The following is a 19,122-nucleotide window of genomic DNA, read 5'->3' on the forward strand; positions in this document are numbered from 1 at the left end:
AGCAGCCTCCTGCAGCCTACTGACTGTACATGTTCCACTAACAGACCTTTTGTTTCATATTTTACATGTTTTTAAAATATGCAGCATTAATTATTTCCCTACCATTTCTTTCCTAAAAGGATTTGAGGCTGATAATCTGCAGATTTAGTATTTTTAAATCCTTGAAATAGTAAACATTTTGTTTTCCTTTGTGAACTACATGTTCTAACCACTCTCTCCTTTGAGGTGTTTTTCCAGCTCCACAAAGGATAAACTTGTCAAGGCATCTGATCGTTTCTCAGGGCCAGAACAGACTAAAATAACTAACTCATCAAGCCAGGATTTTCACTTTTATGTACTCTTCAGTTATTATTACTATTTTTTTTTTGACATTTTGGAACAAGTCTGTGTTCCATCCAATGTTACTGCTTTGCTCTTTCTTAAGTTTCAAAGTAGCAACATCTGAGACTGGTGTTATTATTTTAGAATGTCAAGAAGCTATAAGTACCTCAACAAAGAAAGGAGAACATGCAGTTGGCATGATTTACTCACCGCAAAGCCACTTTAAAAATATAGCTGTTTTTAAAAAAATTTTGCAAGCAAAGTGTGTCAATTAAAAGTTTCTTAAAATGTCAAAGAAAGCACGAGAGGATTAAACAGGCAGGCTGCAAGACTGGAAGTACAAGTGGCATAATATAAAGGCTTGAATGATAAAAGTCAAACTTTTAAAGGCAAAAAAAAAAAAAAGCTTACAAAGTCCTGAGACTCATAGTTGTGCAATTTAAATCAAGCACACCTGAAAGCACAGGTTACCAAGGCCTGCATTTCTGGGTTAACAATATTATATAGGAACGGGATTTTTCTCTGGATGGACGCATGGACAGGAGCACTCGCGCATGCCACTGAGAGGCGTTTTGCCCAATGAGGCCTTTTTGGACCGGGATCACACTCACCTACAGAGCTTTGGCAAGACCCTGTGCTCACTGCCAGGTCACTCTATGACTCATTCATGAAGAGGAGTGGGGCACCAGGAGCCCTGTAGCTCGTTATCACTGCCAGTGCCAGTGGGCATGAACTTTACATCCTTAGAAGTAAATCTGAGAACACAGCTGTCTCACTTAGTGGGAGGTTGACAGTGTCAGTATAGAATGAACCCTCCTGCCCATGGAGATGGCCAAGCGTGTGTAGCCACTGCTGGTGATGCTACAGAGGGGCTGATGTGGGTGACCTTTTGGAGCCCTCCACGTGCTGAGATCCAAGGATTCTCTGACTCAGATCCCAAAACAAGCTCTCAAAACACACACACACACACACACACACACACACACACTCTCTCTCTCTCTCTCTCTCTCTATATATATATATATACATATACACATATACGTGTGTAAATATGTATGTGTGTATATATACGTGTGTGAGTATATATATACGTGTGTATAGATATATACGTGTATATATACGTACATATACACACGTATATATATATACACACACGTATATATATATACACATATATACACACACGCATATATACACACACGCATATATATATACACACACGTATATATATACACACACACACGCATATATATATACACACACACGTATATATATATACACACACGCATATATATACACACACGTATATATACACACACACACGCATATATATATACACACACACGTATATATATATACACACACACACACATATATATATATACATATTGCTCCTTTGCACTTATAAAGTGACAGGTAGAGCAAAAATAGAGCTAAGAGCACTGTTACCTACAATTACGACATTTAGCTTTGGAGGAAATCTGAACTGCATGGAGTCCCAGCTCCCTGCCAATAAAGTAGGTAATAAGACTTTTAAGAGGCCAGGTTCAGTGGCTCACTCCTGTAATCCCAGCACTTTGAGGCTGGGGCAGGTGGATCATTTGAGGTCAGGAGTTCGAGACCAGCCTAACCAACATGGTGAAACCCTGTCTCTACTAAAAATGCCAAAAAAAAAAAAAAAAAAATTACCTGAGCGTGGTGGCGGGCACCTGTAGTTCCAGCTCCTTGGGAGGCTGAGGCAGGAGAACTGCTTGAACCCGGGAGGCAGAGGTTGCAGTGAGCCAAAATTGTGCCACTGCACTCCAGCCTGGGTGACAGAGTGGGACTCTATCTCAAAAAAAAAAAAAAAAAAAAAAGAGACCAAAACTCTTAAAAGCTCCAAAGCTTTGATTCAGCTTAGCTAACAGTTGTAATGAAACACACAACTCCAGGTTGATGTAGCTTAATGAGAAATTTGGGAGCAAAAGTGGTTGACCCAAGTAATTTTGAGAATGAAAAGCAATGGGGGTGGCCCTGATCCTTGTTTACACATCAGTTTCCACAAACTGCAGCTAACTGAGCAAGTACTTATTCTGTATTATCATCATAAAATCAAGTTTCTAGAGGGAGTTTCTTACTTAATATGTCTACCAAATAGGGCAAAAAGCTATACTGTATTATTTAGAGGTTTGTTTTTGTAGTTCTCCTTACAAGGAGTTACTGCTTGGGCACTGTTGTGTGTTATGGGAAATTGCAGTGGTGGGAATGTTTGTTGTAGAATGTGAACTCTTGGTTATAGAAAGTTGACTCTACCCACCAACTCTGTGATAATGAACCACGGATTGCCATATCACTGATTGTGATATAATAACTGATAGAATCAGGATGGACATCCATGCTTCCTCTCTTTAAGCCACAGGACAAGTAATCCTAGAGGACACTTGCATTTCAGGGACATACCTGAAAGCCTTGTTTTATAAGACAAATCATTCTAACAGATTAATTTTAAAATCTTGTTTTCCAAGAAGGACTGTCTTCTGTAATCTTCCCATTAGGGAGTCATTAGATCTCTGGTCTTCTAGTGGTTTCCTATAATGCTCCACGGATGTCAACCAAATACTGCCCATTGCCTCCATGGCCCCACCTACCAGTGCAGCCTCACCTCAAGCCCTCACACTATGCCTCTCCCAGACCCAGATATCTCTCAGTCCCACAGACGAGCCTTGCTCACTGCAGACTCCAGGCCTGGGTCAGCTAGGCAGGTGCCTGGAATGTCAAAAGGGCATCACTCCTGCTCTCCAAGAATGAACCTGAGGTGGAGAAACCTGTTACTCTTGGAGCTGCCTGAGGCAGGGGAGGGAGGTAAGACCCCAAGTGGCACACTGGAGCCAGCACACAAGGCCACTGGACTGCCTTTCTGGGAGGACTCTGGTGAGCTGAGACAGGTAGTGGGTTTGAAGCCAAGGCTGAAGTGCTCAAAAACACAGAGAATGAGACCAGTTACTGCCTGAATAACTGTGTGAGACACATGTATGAGAAACAGCTGGCTGGGCCAGGTCTACCTCCAGACTATGAGGATAAGTGTAAAATGACGGCCGTTTTAAGGCACCAAGTTTGGGAATGATTTGCTATGTGGCAAAACTGAGCTCCATGAGGCTGAGAACTTTGTCAGTCTTGCTCCCTACACATGTATCCCCAGGGCCAAGAACACTGCCTGGTCCAGAGCAGGTGCTTAACCAATATTTGTTGAGAGAGTGAATGAATGTATGAATGAAGAGATTAATGAATGGAGGACTCACTACAGCCAGTAGCAATCCCCCAACCTGCCTCCAGCCAGCACGCTGCCTCTCCTCTGTGCCTCCACTTTCTCACCTTGTTGACTGCTGACCATGCCCTGGATCCCAGCTCAAAGATCACTTTCTCAGAGAGGCTGCCCTTCAACTCACCCGCCTTGTTTAGCACTCTGTCTCACACTCTCAAGTCACCCTGTATTTCTCCTCCATGACACTCCTCAGCACTATCATTATGTAATCAAATGACCATGGTGAAATTCCTGGCTGGCTAGCTGTCTCCTGCGACTGACCCTAAGCCACATGACAGTAGGGATAGTGTCTGTGTGTTTGCAGAGAGCTGACTGACCACCTGTCAGAACATTTCTGAAAACTGGCAACATACAGCCAGTCTCATCTTAGAAAGTGCCAATTCTTAGAGAGCTCTCTTTTAATATTAAGCTGGAATTGACCTCTAACTGCTAGCCTGTCCCCCACCAAGCTTTCCAAACCCATTACACCCAGGTCATCCTTGCCACGCAGACCCCAGGTGACCCAAAAGGCTAGGTGTCTTCTCCAGGTTTACTCGGTAAGTCGGGGGAAGAACTAGAGTCTGAAGCCAGCTCTCCTGACTTTCCAGTTCAATGCTATTTCCATGACACCACACTGACTCCTGGATGTTTCCACTGACATTGAATGCTCTGAAACCATCATCATCTCTCTATCCAAACAACAACAGCAAAGCTGTGTACTTTTCATAGCACAACGCACGGAACAGGTCAAGCTTAACATATAACACAGAGTATACAATATCCATATATAACAAGAGCTCATGGTGATATTTTAGGGACCTCCCTGCCAAATACCTAAGAGATGAGCCCCTGAGCAAATATCTAATTCTGATTTTCATTTGGTTCTTGTCTACTGGACACTCCTTGTGCCAATTCTCTGCAGGAGGTGTTTCTTCTGCTTTTCTTTCTTTTCTATGACTTGTCATTCCCAGGATCATTGTGTCATTGAAGATCACAGACACAAACTAAAATAAAAAACACTCCAGGTGATCTGCAATAGCTCAAAAGGCCAGCAACCCTGAACAACTGAGCTTTTGGAGAGAATGCAATGAACAGAGAAAACATCCCTGACCTAATATGAAAGGAAAAAAGGACAGAGAACAAGGCATGGCACAATTCTAATCAATATGTATAGTTATGTATATGTTTGGAAAACCAGGATGGAAAGAAATGTACATTTTAAAATGAGCTGGCGGCCAGGTGTGGTGGCTCACGCCTGTAATCATAGCACTTTGGGAGGCTGAGGCGGGTGGATTACCTGAGGTCAGGAGTTCGAGGCCAGCCTGGCCAACATGGCGAGGCTATATTTAGTAGAGACCCCTGTCTCTACTAAAAATACAAAAATTAGCTGGGCATGGTGGTAGGCACCTATAATCTCAGCTACCTGGGAGGCTGAGGCAGGAGAATCACTTGAACCTGGGGGGCGGAGGATGCAGTGAGCCAAGATTGCGCCACTTCACTCCAGCCTGCATGAAAGTGCAAAACTCTGTCTCAAAAAAAAAAAAAAAAAAAAAGGAGTTAGTGGCATTTCTCACCTTTCAGATTGGCCAAAAAAATTCACCTCTCACCTATCATGAATGTTAGTCTCAGGGGGATGAGTTCTTTCATACACTACTGGTGGTGAGAGGATTAATTAGAATGGTATCTGTGAAGGGGAAATGGTGGTCTCCACCAAAACAATAAACATGCACATCTTTTGCCCCAAGAATTTGTATTTCAGGTTTCTATCCTACAAAAATGTTACCACCTATGTACAAAGCAGCATTAGGAGTCATTACAAAAATGTGAAAATAACTGAAATGTTCATCCATAGGGAAACAGTTGGAAAATCACAATTTGCCCAAACAATGAAACACGATTTAGCCTTAAAAAAAGAAAGAAGTGGGCTTAGGTGTGGACAAACCTCCAAGAAATATTGCCAAGTTAAAAACAAAAGACAGAAAACGAAAGTAGCAGCATACTAGATACAGTGTAATCTCACTTAGGTAAAACCAATGCTAGCATATCCCAACATATATACGTAAATTTTTGGAAAACATAAATTTACAGAAAAAGGTCTAGCAGGAGATGGCTGCTGAAATTAACAGTGTCATCTCTATTGTGAAGTAGGAAGAACTTTCCAATATTTACTCATATATTTTAATGCTTTGATTTTATAGTATGTTGGGTGCAAGTAACAAAAGGTGAGTAATGACAGAGGAAAAACGTTATATTGTTAAGTCAAAAAGACAAGCTACAATATAGCATGTGCAGGCTGGGCTGAATGGCTTGAAGCAGGTGTGGGAGCAAGACTTTTTATTGTACACTTTAGAATTTGAACCTGTGCTATTTTAAAAAATGAATTTAAATAATTGCTATTTGTAAAAGTAACAATTTTTTTAAAAAAGGAAAAACATTAAAAAGAGAAAATACGTCCTAAATATTATGAGTGGTTATACCTGCACTGACAAGTAATCTAAATTTTCTTTAAAAGAAACAAATTACAAGACAGAAGATTGGCTCACTACTCCTTAAGTAAGAGGGAATCCTGGCAGGCTTATTTTCTCACATATATTTCTGCATTTTCTAAATTTTCTTAAATAAACTTGTATTACTTTTAAAAATCAGAAAAAAAGAGTACTGTAAAACATATTTAAATTATTTTTAAACAATGCAGTTAAGCAGTATCTCACAAGGCAGGCACATGATAAATTATAGAGACCAGTGGTTTCCAAACAGTATCCTCTTTCAAAACTCATCACAACATGGAATCTGATGTGGAATTCAGGTAGCAGTGGAGGTGCTTAGGTGGACTGGGAGGGGCCTCATGCCCCACTTAGCAGCAGCCCCATCCACCTGCAGAACCCAGGGTTCCAAGAACATCCTTAGGAAATGCACTGTACAGACAGACAAAGGCTACAGGCACCTGAGGGGTAGGGGACTCTTTGTGCTGGGATGATCAGCGAGAGGGCTACATGAAAGAGGCAGAAACTGTGCTAAACTAAAAGGCAGTGAGGATGTCAGTAGGCGTGCCTGATGTGAGGATAAATGGTACAGAGGCAGGCTGCAAAGCCCACCCCTATGCCACTGTACTGTGGATGACAGGCCTTATGCAGTGACTCATCAGTGAACAGGGTGGAGGAGGGCTAGAGCCAGACTAGGTTCCCGTAGGAGTAGGGAGCCACTGAAAGTTTCTCAGCATACGCCTGACCGGATGAAGGTGGTATTCTTGAAATGTCACTCTCAAGCTGCTGATAGATACAGGCTGCCTATCACCCCACCTCTGAGTTACATCATGGCGCTGGCAGCAGGAAGACACCCTCCAACCCCCTGGGTCCTTGTGGCTCTATCATCATACAACTGGTGGGTTTTGCCAAGATTGTGCTGTGTTCAGTAGACCAGGCCAGGCAGGCTCCTGCCCTCCTACACTGCTATCATAGAAGTAGCCCTCATTCCAGGGGCAGTAGGGTTGGGGTCCCCAAGTCACAGCTCATGGTCCCTCCCTGGCACTGAGACCAGGGCTTTTACTCCACCACCTAACAGCTCAGGCAAGGTATTTAATCTCTCTGAGCTGCAGTGTCCTCACCTGCAAATAGTAATTCATTCATTCATTCAGATATTTACTGAGTATCTGCTCTATGCCAAGGATAGTTATAGAAGCTGGGGATTCGAAGTGACTAAACCAGCCCCAAATTCTTGCCCTCATGGAGTTTCTATTCTAGTGGAGTGTAATATTGCTGCCTGCCTCAGGGGGCATGGAGGGGATTAGATGAGATCCATCCTGGAAAACATAAGACAGTCATGATTTGCTTCTCATTATTATTTGCATTCCCTGCAGCACTTGGACCAAGAAGGCACCCAAAAAACAGCATCAAACTATTCAGTCTCTGTCTACGAATACAGACTAACCCACCTTGAAGCAAAGTGCAGTTCATTCAGCCCTTGGCTTAGACTAGCATGATGGTTCATCTCTCTGTACCCCAACCCCCAGCACTGTCTGCAGTCCACCTTAATAAACAGGGCTGGGAGGGAGAACGAAGGAAACTACCCTTGGAACCATTCATCACAATCAAGGCAGCTGACAGCTTTGCTAAACCCTGGCTCAGCCCTCATTTCCTTAGGGAAAGAAAGCACAGTTATCAGAGCGCTTACCTTCTCAGGCAGTGCTGAAAGTTCCTTTTTCGGGCCAGGGTGTCCTGCGTTATATGGGACATGAACACCTGATGGACTGCACGCCAGCCTCCAGCGGGCCCCATGGAGAGGACCCAGCCCCTCTAATCAGGCCAGTCTGTGGCAAGGTGAGCCCTCATTTGGTGGATTTCAGGGTTGAGCGTTCATTTCAATGTGTCCCTGAGGGCATGTATGAGCCTGGGGCGGGGGTGAGTAACAAGCACAACCAGTACAGATTCCAAGTGAATGGCCAGAAGCATTGGGATCAGTCCAAGGGAGAAAAAAACTATAAGCCAACTTTAGAACCTCATCTTCAGGGCTCCAAGAAAGTGCTCCATCAAAAATCTCCCTGACACGTATCTTGATATGTAATGACAGCTTCAGCTTTCCACCAACTACATGCTGGAGTTCTGGTGCCAGCCTCTATTTTTATAGCCTGAGTAATGCCCAGGCAAAGGACCAGTCAAGAATCAGACATAGAGGGACGGGGCACAAGAGGTGATGGCACAAGTGATGGGGCCCCTCTCCTACTCAACCTCCAGCAGCAGACCCTTTAGAGCAGAGTCTGGGACAGCAGCCAAGCCCTCCTCAGATTCTGGCCCAAACTCCTCTGCAGACTCATCCCCCTCACAGCCAGCCCACGAGTTCCAAGGGGGCTGGTCCTTTTCTGCCTGCAAGATCCTGTAAGGCCAGGCCCCATGGCACAGCAGTGTTGGACGGGTGAATGGCCACACCATCCCGCCCGACTCTGGCACAGTCGACTTGCTGTTCCCCCTTTTCATAACTCAATGTCTGTGCCCATTCCACTCTCTTGGCCCAGATGCCTTCCTGACCTGGTTAACTCCTGCTTATCCTTAAACTCAGCTTAAGCACCACCTTCCCCTGGAAGCCTTCCCTGACCCCAAGACTGGGTGACATCCTCCAATACTGGGCAACCACAGCCCTCAGAGCCTACCCCTCCCACTCTACTCATGAACACGACAGACTCGTGTCAGCTTCCTTGCCCGCCTTCCCCAGGGCTGGGTGGACAGACAGCAGAGCAAGCAGCAGGTGCTCAACAGGTATGTAGGGGAAGGGAAGGAGGGTGGGAAAAAGGAAGGGTGAGCACCAGGAAGAATGCTGTGGATGGAATAGCCCCATCACAGAAACCTACAACAAACTAAACAAGAATAAAGCACTACACCCCAGTATATCAATATATCACTCATCAATTATTACTGAGGAAAACTAGCAGGAAGCAGTGGGAAAACACTTTTTAATGAATTAGAGGGGAATCAGGTCACTCTTTGCTGTGTCCTCTCCTCCCCTCCAGATATGGGCTGGGGCGGAGGCTGGAGAGGAAGAGAAGCTTTGGAAGGTTGAGTGGGCAGGGGCACTTGAAAAAAAGGAGCTCTCATAGGTTCCTCTGGCCTTGGGGGACCGAAGACCATTTCCTCTGGGGTAACCTCCAACTGCTGATGTGAATCAACTAGGACACATTCCCACAAAGCTGTTAAGAACATGCCCTGTGTCAAGACAGGGGGATAATGAAGGCCTCCCACTGTCCTACTGAGTCATATGGCCCAGTTCCCAAAGGTAGGAACAGAAGTAGAGATTTAGAACAGATGATGTCCTAGGAATGAAGACGACTTTTGGCTGCAGCCTTCTTAGCACAGCATTTCCTTCTAAAGAAAACACCCCCACTTGCCCCTCAATATCTACTCATTCTTTCTTGTTAAGAGAATCCTGATTTTTGGGGGGAGGAGGGGGCAGACAGTGTAGCAGAGACTGCCAGCTAATTGTGATACCCATCTCCTCTCCCTCCTGGGCATGTGGCTGGAGCACGTTTCCTCCCCTTGGAAGGTATGCTCACGCGACGGAGCCCTGGCCAGTGGAATGTCAGGGCCAGTAGTTCAGCACCTCTGAGCCTGGCCCACAAAATCCTCCCACACACCGTCCTCCATGTTCCTTCCTCTTCAGCTGAGTGAGGCAAACGAGCATGGCAGCCTTGAGAGCCTGAGTCCCTGAATATCCTCTTGGAGGAAAGCCCCATGCAGAAACAGCCATTTTGGACTGTGTGTGAGCAAAAAGTGAATGCCTACCATATTTGAACCATTAAACATACTTGGTTTGTTTAAGCAGCGAGCCTTCCTCAGTGTGCCCCGCTACACACTCACATGGCCCATTTAACTGAGGGCAACCCATGTGATACAGTTCTGGCCATGAAATGTCAGGGGAAGTCTGGTTTGCTGGTGTTTTTTGCCATCATGAAGGAAAGGCCAAGAGAGTAACACAAGTGTCAGTACAGACAGATGTCAGCTGCTGAAACCAACACCAGCAATCACCTATCTTCACGCATTTTGTTACATGAGAAAAACAAACCCCTATTTGCTGAAGCCACTAAGCCAGGGCTTTCTGCTACTTTCAGCCAGACACATTCATAACCACTCATCATTCATTCACCTAACTTTTATTGAGGCCTGTTTCATGCCAGTCCTTGTGCTAAAGGCCAAAGCTTTAGAGATGAGCTGGGTATGGTCCCTGCTTTCTAGGGGCTCCCTATCAAGCTGGAAGACAGGCCCATGAGCAGACAATCAGAATACACCGGGAACGGACGCTGTGGTGGCACGTGATGATGTCCCAGGAGAGTGTGAGCATTGGGCATTGGGCAGTGGGCCGGCACTGAGGTGAGGCGTTCCCAACTCCCCTTCTGGCATTCGGCACACAGAGTAAATAAACACTTCTCAAACTAAAAAGCAAGTAAAAAGAACTTGGCGATCCTCAGCCAAGCCAACTGTGATTACTTAGTGTAAGTAGAGTCGTTAAACACCATCAATTAATGCAGCTGTTTCAAGATAATCAGCAGTCATTAGAGCAAGATGCACAAGAGGAGAAAAAAAATCATATGCTGCTAACTTAGCAATGCTAGAAATTATGTGAACCGAGGATGAGACAGGCTTGCTTAGATCTTCCTGCCTGCTGATGTTAGCCATCTCCCAAAATAACTTTCTTTCTCAAAGAAGACAGTGATTTTTCACTTTGAAGACAGAGCCAAAAAAATCAACCATCCATGCCATGACCTTTGGCCATAAATGCCCAAGCTTTGATTTTTCAGGTCTGTGTTTCCATTAGGGACTGCAACGGAGACAGACACACTGGCGACAAAAGAGGTTCCAGTCTGGGAAATCAAGAGACGATCATGACCAGAGAAGTCAGAGCACCTGGGGAGCCATTTGTAAAACAGAGAAAGGGTTTTCCCCTTTTTACCTTAATTCTCCCTATATACAAAAGGTTGGCATTATTTGCTGTTGGTTTTACAAGTGTGGGGCAAGTTTTTTTTTTTTTAAGACAAAACTTAATTTAAAATTTCCAGGACATAGGTCTACCCTTGAACAACACGGATTTGAACTGAGCAGGTCGACTTACATGTAGGTTCTCTTTCGCCTCTGCCACCCCTGAGACAGCAAGACCAACCCCTCCTCTTCCTCCTTCTCAGCCTACTCAATGTGAAGACAATGAGGATGAAACCTTTATGATGATCCACTTCCACTTAATGAATAGGAAATGTTTTCTCTTCCTTATGATTTTCTTAATAACATTTTCTTTTCTCTAGCTTATTGTGAGAATACAGCATATAATACATACAACATACAAAATATGTGTAAACTGACTACATTATCAGTAAGGCTTCTGGCTAACAGTAGGCTATGTATAGTTACGATGTTGGGGATTTAATATACTTGGATTTTCCTGTGGGGGGCCATGCTGGGGGGAATCAGTGCTCCTAACCCCTGAATTGTTCAAGGGTCAACCGTAGTTTAAAGTAAATAAAAATAAGCTGGTTGCCACTAAGATAACTGATGACTGGTTTTCCAGTCTGACTGCTGACTTATCGGTATGAAGTATTCCAGTGTATGTTGAGTACAAGCTGGGCTAATCACACTCAAACGAGGCAGAGAAGCACTCGAGTTCCTGAAGCAGCAATCACAGAAGGATTTTCTGGTCGACAGCCCATTGCTGGAGGCCGTGCCAGCTCCGCGATGGCAGGTGCTAGTCGGGCAGGCTGCCATGCTAGAGCCTCTCTGTAGGATGCACAGAGCAAGCAAAGCGAGGTCTGAGGAGGAAGGCCCTCTCTTTCCAGCACCAGTTAGGAAGCCCATGCCCGTCAACATAGTTTCTTTGGGTCAAGAAGTTTCTAGCTATGGCAGACACAGGAAATGTGGTGTTCTGGCTTCCTGCCTCTGGCTAGTCCCCTACCTGCTCTCAGGAGCAGCTGTGCCATTTCTTGCTCAGAGAACTGGGTCTCTGATAGTACCAAAGGTTTCTGGGGCTGCCGAAGAGCCAGTCCAGTCCAAAATAGTAGCCAGGGCAGCACTCTGTCAACCAGGACCAAAAATAGTGTTGACAAAACCAGGTGACTAAACAAATCTAGGATCTCTTATCACACTTCCCACTAACAACCTGTGGCCAAGAGTGACAGTTAAAACAACCAGCATGTGTCAGACACAGATGAGTCAAAATGAGTGCTGTTTCAAAGAGCTGGCAAGGTCACCACCCCATGGTCAGCCCCTTCACAGCCTCTCATGGCTATAAGTGAGCAAGTGCCTGGAAATCGATCTGCACTGCCATTCATGTCCTTCACCACAAACTGAAGTATAATGTCCTCTGTTCCATGAGGACAGAGACCATCATCCTGTATCCATCATCTCAGTGCAGTTGGTTGGCGCCTAAAAGGTAATTTTAAGAAACAAATGAATAGGAATAGCAGCTAACATTTTTAAAGCACGTACCATGTGGTAAGTGCTTTTCTAAGCCCTCATCATGTATTATTATATTTCAGTTTCACAACAGTACCATGAAGTAGGTATTATTATCACCACCCAAATTTTACAAATAAGGAAACTGGCACAGAAAAGTAACTTGCTCAAGGGTACATTGCTAGTAATGGTAGATCCAGGGTTTAAAGTCAGTTTGGCCTCTGAATGTACACACTCAATCACTGCACTGTGCTGAATACACAACCAACTCAGGTAGTCTAGTATTAGGAAGCCATCAACAGAGAACCTCTGACATCCACAAAACTTGAGAAGTCCTTTCAGGTTTCTAGGTACTACATACACAGTTTTTGTTTGTTTGTTTGACTTGCAGAAAGTTTTAGAGAAAACCAATGCCTACTTTTATCCCTAAGAATAGGACCATCTACAATTTTCAAAAAACTATGTAACCACATTCGGTTATCAAACAACGTGGGCAAGAATATCTAGGTTTACATAGTATTTCTCTGCTTATGAGATGTGAATTCTAGAGGAAGCCTTTTAACCATCCCAAGGTCCCATCTCCCCATCTCTAAGGAGATCGCAGGCTTATTGAATCAAATGAGATCACGGACAAAGTTGCTTTTTTATATAGTAAGGTACTGTATAAACATAATGCATGATCTTAATAATATAACTTGCATAAAAAATTATATACTTATTAATCTATACTTGCCAAACTTTCTGTACTTTCAAGGTAGTTCATATTTATATCTCTGCATGTTTTAATACTTAAGCTTAATAGTTTATTTCTGTAAGTCCCTCCATTATTATTTCTGAGCTTCCAAAAATTTGTTCTACAACTTTACTAACTTTACGGTAATCCAACTGCCACTTTCATTTTAGAAGCATAAAGCCTTAACAAGACAGTAAATGTTTAATTCTAACTAGATTCTCCTATGTCTGCAGAGAACAAACTTAGCAAGTAAGAGCTTCATTTTATTTTACAGTTAAAAGCTCAAAACGATACTGCTGTATCTCTGAAGGCCTGAAGGTTGGTGTTGGATCCAAGAATGAGGTAAGCCTAGGAAAGCAAGCTGCGGTTTTGTTGGTTGGAAAGACACATGTCTCTGAATAATTGAGGGGTGGGACAAATAGTATTCAAAATGATTTGTAATTTTAATGTAAATGATGGCTGTAACCACAAACAGAAGTGGAGGAGGAAAGGGGAGAGAGTGGGGGGTATCAAAACCAGGTGCAATAATTTTCATCTTAATATGCTTTTTAATCAATATGCTATTGATTACAGCTCTTTCTAAGGAAGCTGGTCACACCCAGGGGCATAAGGGGTGGCGAGCAGGTGACAAAAGGATGCCCTGTAAACTGAAACATGAATGTATAAATTGCGGAAATGATTCTGCAAATATGAAGATAATTTTAAAGTTACTACAGTCTCTACTACTAGATGTCTGAGTTCCCCCAAACTCTCCTCCACCCTAGAGTACGCAGCTCAGAGGCAGCTCCACTGATGGAGGGAGGGGCAGACTCATGCACAGATGACTGTGGGCCAAGGGGATGAGGTAAAGGCTGCCTCCTGACTGCAGGAACTACTCCCCAAGCCGCCATCCAGTTCTTCTTCCACGCCTTTTTAATCATTAACTTCTTCCACACTCCTGAGATGGTTCCTGCCATCACTGCAGACTGAACTTTTTCCAAAAGCCAGTGGCTTCCCCAGCCAAAGTCCAAAAAGGGTCAGAGAAGCCTGCTGGTTTTGAGGGTGGAGGATAAACAGGCCAGAGTCTGTGGCTCAGTTAGGTGTTAGTTGGCCAGGGCCCTCCTGCCTTTTGGACTCAGAGCAGACCCTGAAATTCATTCTGGGTTCACGGGTGCCTCCTCGTGGCTGCCGTGCAGCATCTCCAGGTTGAGAGGCTCCAGTGGGCCCTCGTTTACCTGCAAGGCTGTGCAGCAGGTTCAAAAAGAGTCCCTGGGAGACGCTTCTATCAAAAGGCCCACCATCCTACTAGAAAGCTGCTCCCTCTTCTTCACCTCCTAAATACAGGTGCACAGACCTTCCAAGCCACTGCTCCTTTTGTCACTCACCTAGACTCTCCCCTCAGCACCTCAGGTGAGATGAAGTGACAATGGCTGCAATCTGAAGTGTCCAGGGGGGCTCTCCAAGTGGCACCCTGTCTCCCTGGGAGCTTCCTCCATTGTAAAATGGGGGATGTCAAAGGGGACTGGGGCTACAGCTCAGGGCCTATAAATTAAGCCATGGTAAAGTGGCTTCCCCGGCCAAACCCCAGATCAATCTTGCTCAAGCCATTATTTCCAAAAGGGCACACACCCCATTCAAAAACTTCAAACAGCTCAGTGCTCTCCTGCCGTGCTGAGCCCAAGTCTCAGCTGGCTTTCAAGGCCTTCTCAAAACCAGAATGATGGGCCCAGCAAACGGATTTCAGATTCCCATGGGGCCATTTTTCCTATCTCAGTGACTTTGCTCGTAACTGGTAACCCCTACACTGGAATGTGGGCACACTTCCTTATCCACCAACCAGGAACCTTGTCCAGGGACAGGTTCTGGGGCTGAAATCTCCCCTTATGAATTTTCAGGACCTTGAACATTCTCCCATCCTTTCTCCCACCCACCTCTAGATAGCAGTATGTCTCTTTCTCCCTCTCCTCCCTTTCTTTCACTCACAGACTGCAGGCATTAATTAAACCTCTTCTAGAAAACAGATTTTCACCAGCTGCAGGAATTCTGAGCCAGACCTGAAGACAGAGACAATCTGGGTAAGAAAGATAAGTTTGTGACAGCCAGGGGCAGTGCAGGCTCCCACAGTCAAGTGGCAGTCTCAGTTTTAGCCCTTTCCAGATTCCCCCCCCAAAAAGGGGGACATGAGGTGTTCCCACCCCCTCAGCATTTCGCTGTACTGCCTGGGGGTGGCCTTTGACAGAGGCACAAGAGCTGGACCTTGCCCCATCTACCAGTGGGTTATAGCCACCTCCAAGAGACAAAAGCACTGGCCCAAAACACCAACCTCCCTCCCACCAATAGAGCTGCAAGCCACAGTGCCAGAAATGTGCAAGAAGAGGCACTCCCAGCCCGCCACAGGAAGCAACACCCACTGGAGTGGGGATGGTGCAATCTGAAGCGGCCAGTGGGGCTCTGCAAGTGGTACCCTGTCTCCCTGGGAGCTTCCTCCATCAGTGAGCAGGGATAGGAAATGTTAAAGGGGACGGGGGCTACAGCTCTGGGCACTATAGATTAAGCTATGGTGGACTCAACCCTCAGCAGACAAACTTAGTAGCTCCCAAGGGCGCCCACCACTACCTACCCCAATTCTTGAATGAAGACAACTGATTTTCTTCATGGAAATCTTGGAGTCCCCACTGAGGTTAACGACCCACCATCAGAGCCTGATCTGTAGATTGCGCTCCCTGCCCCAAACACACACAAAAATGAGTTTGTCTCTGGTGATATGACACATTAAAAAAAAAAAAAACTGTTGAATTTAAGGGTAACATTTTGAATAGTGTAGCAAAGTGTAGAAAACATTGGTTGTGAACTCAGACTAATTCACTGGGGCATCCATTTTTTTTCCCTCACGAACACTGAGTACCCCTATGTGGTAGACAGGGGGGACCAGGCAGGGACCTGGGGCCACAGAGATGGTTCCTTCCACCCATCCCTGAAGATGCTCCTGCACAGTGGGGCATCTGACAGCGACTCATCACAGAGCGGTGTAGGGAGGGCCAAGGAGAAGCCCAAGGGAATTTCTGGACAGAGAGACCCTACTGAGCCCCAGTGTGTCCTTGGGCTGCTTATCTAATCAATAGTGAAGTAATATTGAGCTAGTTACTATTCAAGCTCATCAATAGAAAAAAGAGTTATAGATACTGCAGTTCCACAAACACTCGGAGTGCTGTACTCCAAAGGCCAGGTGGCCCACGCTGTTCCTGGTGCCCAAACGCAGCCTCCCAAGGTATCAGTGAGGATGGGCTGGCCAGGAGCCAATCCCTAACAGAGAAGTTCCCCCTACACATCCTTTCTTTGAGATAAGCAACTAATTTAATCCAAGAATTAATGAAAGCCAGGAGAAGGGATGGGGCAGATTCATACACTGGCTTTCAGGCTGTCCCGTGCATCTCCACCTCTCTCCAGGGACCACAGGGTTTTTTTTTTTTTTTTTCTTTGACGGAGTTTTGCTCTTTTTGCCCAAGCTGGAGTGCAATGGCACAATCTCGGCTCACTGCAACCTCCGCCTCCCAGGTTCAAGCGATTCTCCTGTCTCAGCCTCCCGAGTAGCTGGGATTACAGGTATGCGCCACCACGCCCGGCTAATTTTGTATTTTTAGTAGAGACGGGGTTTTTATGTTGGTCAGGCTAGTCTCGAACTCCCGACCTCTGGTGATCCGCCCTCCTCGGCCTCCCAAAGTGCTGGTATTACAGGAGTGAGCCACCGCGCCCGAGGCCTTTTGATCCATCTGCTAGAAATCCCCTTCTCACAGATGTCCCGATTGGGCACCAACACCTCTGAGGAGAGTAAGTTACTGCCAAGCCCGACCGCAGTCGCGTCGCGTTTGAAAGGGTGGGCTCCGCACTGCCAGCTTCCCACCCACGGGCCTTCTGGAAATATCAACAAACGGCCCCATTTGTGGAGCACTCTCCGATCCCCCATCCACCCCCCTACACTTCCCCATTCACAGCTCGATCTGATTCCACATCTCTCCAGATTTTACTTGTTGAATGCTTACAAAGGATCCTTGCCTTCCCACAAAGACACTGGCTAGTCAGGCGGTGATAACCTCACTCACCACAGAGCCCCCTGGCAATCGCTGAACTCACAGCCGAAGCGGGAAAATATGGCTCCACGTCCTGCACCGCGAATCCTTTACCAACCACAGGTACAATTTAAAAGGCAGCTGCGGCTGCAAAGCAGGCAACCTACCCTAAGCAAATCCATTCTCTCTCTCTCTCTCTCTCTCTGTGTGTGTGTGTGTGTGTGTGTGTGTGTGTGTGTGTGTGTGTGACAAACCCAGCTTATTTAAAAGATCAGGACATATGCAAGTTCACCAGCAAAAGCAACGTCGTGGGTCTACACCACACGGTCCTAACCTGCGCATCCAGGAATGTTAACCTGCGCTCGGGCGGCCCCGCGGCCAGGCCCGGGACTCCCGGAGGCGTCAGGCTGCAGGTGGCTGCCAAGAGGAGCCAGCCCCGTCTCCGGGAAAGGCCGCGAAGTTGCGGCCGCCTGCTTACCTGGAGACTAGCTGGCTCAGGACCGCCCGGGAAGGGGGATCCCGGGAGCTAGAATCTCGGCTGGAATCCGGTGGCGGGAGTGCGGGGGCCGTGCGGGAGAGGGCTGGAGGGGCGGGGGCGAGGTGGAGGCGGGCTCCGCGGGAGAATGCGGGGCTGCAGGGGGCTTGGAGACAGAGCCGGGGGTTCGCAGGGGACGTGAGACGGCGCCAGCGCTGGGAGAAGGGGGCTACTGGGCGGGCGCCGGGGCTGGGACACCGGGCGCATGGGGGGAGTGGCAAGAAAGAGGGCGCAAGTCCTAGGCTCTGGGGTGAGCGCGGGGATAAAGGAGGAGGCTTAGTCGCGGGATACGGACCCGACGCTTCGAAGCGCCCCCAGCCTTCCCGCCCCTCTCCCACTGGCGAGTTAGGGGGACCTCCTCAGTCTCCCAACCTCGGACCCTGGACGCCCACTCGCCTAGAGCCTCTGCGCGGCTCAGCCCCAACGGCAACCGCCCCGGCCCAGGCCCGCGCCGCACTCACCGCCCATGGTCCCAGGCCGGCCCCAGCTCCGCCGCTGCGCGCCCGGCTCGGCGCTCGCCGCCAGCTCCTCCCGGCGCGAGGGGAGGCGAGGGCGGCGCGCACCCGCCACCGGGCAGCTCGCGGGGCCCGGCAGCGCCCCCTGCCGACTCCGCCGCGCCCCGGCTCAGTTCGGCCAGCCCAGCACCAGGAGCCCTGGAGCTCCGCCCCGGAGGCGGTGTTGCGGTGCGGCTGGGCGGGGGCGACCGCGCGGGGTTGCTGAGAGGACGCTGCCTCTGGAAGGCCCAGCGCAGCCCCGAGAGACTGGTCAGTCTGCAGAGCCCTCGGCGTGCAAAGCCACGGGCACGGACACGCCAAGCGCGCAGGGACCACGACCACAGACACGCAGGGCTCCCGCGTGCCTCACAACTCCTGACCTGCGATCAGGGACTGCGCGGAGGCGCGCCAAGGCCCAGGAACACAGCCCTGGCCGGCCCGGGCCCTAGTGTGGGTGCTTTGGGGCCATGTGCCTGCCCCGGCGCCGCTGATCCTATCGCCCGGTGGGCGCGCGCGTCTGGGGTCCGCCTGCTGCCACGTAGACCCAAACTGTCACCCCCCCCGCCCCCCACCCCCCACCCCTTTCGGCCTATCCCACACTCCTCTTCCGGCTCAGAACACATCCGGCCTTGTGTTGCTCTAGTCCTCGCTGCTGCTCCGTCTCCAACGGCCTGCAGGGACCCGGGGAGGTCGTGGCCCCGCGCAGTCGCCCTTCCCACCTGCTCCCGGCCCGCTGCTTCCTTGGAGCGGCTGCTGAAGAGCCTCAGAGCACTTGAGGGCTGCCTGTAA

At 47.7% G+C, this 19,122-nt stretch overlaps 1 protein-coding gene across 1 annotated transcript in view; it reads right to left on the minus strand.

Annotated features, from left to right (window-relative positions):
- PXYLP1 (2-phosphoxylose phosphatase 1) overlaps positions 1–18,399 on the minus strand; it is a 62,912-nt gene extending 44,513 nt beyond the window's left edge. The window contains exon 1 of the mRNA XM_003265316.3: positions 18,301–18,399. The gene's annotated coding sequence lies outside the window, so the exon portion shown is untranslated. The remainder of the gene's footprint in view (positions 1–18,300) is intronic.
- Positions 18,400–19,122: the final 723 nt, after the last annotated feature.

This window comes from Nomascus leucogenys, chromosome 8 (genome assembly GCF_006542625.1).
Source record: "Nomascus leucogenys isolate Asia chromosome 8, Asia_NLE_v1, whole genome shotgun sequence".
Classification (NCBI taxonomy): domain Eukaryota; kingdom Metazoa; phylum Chordata; class Mammalia; order Primates; family Hylobatidae; genus Nomascus; species Nomascus leucogenys.